Source organism: Helianthus annuus, chromosome 4, assembly GCF_002127325.2.
Source record: "Helianthus annuus cultivar XRQ/B chromosome 4, HanXRQr2.0-SUNRISE, whole genome shotgun sequence".
NCBI lineage: Eukaryota > Viridiplantae > Streptophyta > Magnoliopsida > Asterales > Asteraceae > Helianthus > Helianthus annuus.
In genome coordinates this window covers 135,469,473-135,470,212 of record NC_035436.2, presented here as the reverse complement: position 1 = coordinate 135,470,212, position 740 = coordinate 135,469,473, and the positions used below count along the sequence as shown (strand labels likewise).

The window sequence follows — 740 nt, the reverse complement described above, 5'->3', positions numbered from 1 at the left end:
TTCCAAGAGGTAGGTACGGTGTACCAAGGAGACACCTTAGAGAAAATGTGAGGGGCATTGAAGCACATTTTCGGCCGGTAATCACGCAAAACCCTTCACCGGTAGTCATTCCTCATAATGATCAAGGGCGAACATTTGAAGTAAGAACCAACTCTTTGCAAAGTTTACCAAAGTACAAGGGGTTGGCAACGGAGGAGCCTTATTTTCATTTAGAGGCTTATGACTCGATTTGCAACACTCTCGGGAGTCAAGGGTTTTCGGCTGACGATATTAAATTGGTTTTGTTCCAATTTTCCTTGGAAGATAAGGTGAAGAAGTGGTTTTACACGTTACCTTCAGCATCCATATATACATGGGGAGAGATGCAACAGACTTTCTTGGATGAGTTTTACACCTCCCAAAAGACCAATGATGCAAGGAAGGGGTTGAGAAGCTTTCAACAACAACATGGTGAGATGTTTCATGAGGCGTTCGAGCGCTTCAATATGATGATTAAAAACTGCCCTCACCATGGAATTGAATTGTGGGAGTTGATGAATGCCTTCCACGAAGGGTTGAGTGCCGAAGATGCACGTGATTTGATGTCTATCACCGGTGGGACTTTTGGAACAAACTATGAGAACGATGATTGGGAGTTCTTGGAAAGCATGGCAACTACATCAAAAAGGAAAGCTCAAGCTTCAAGAAGAGCCCGACCGACCACTACCCAACCGCAAGTGCACGCCATAGATGATGGTAAT

The 740-nt window shown here is 44.3% G+C and overlaps 1 non-coding gene across 1 annotated transcript; it reads right to left on the bottom strand.

Moving 5' to 3' along the window:
• Positions 1 to 411: 411 nt before the first annotated feature.
• On the bottom strand, positions 412 to 517 carry LOC118491915. Its single transcript, XR_004892360.1, has one exon. It is a non-coding gene; the product is annotated as a small nucleolar RNA R71 (small nucleolar RNA).
• Positions 518 to 740: the final 223 nt, after the last annotated feature.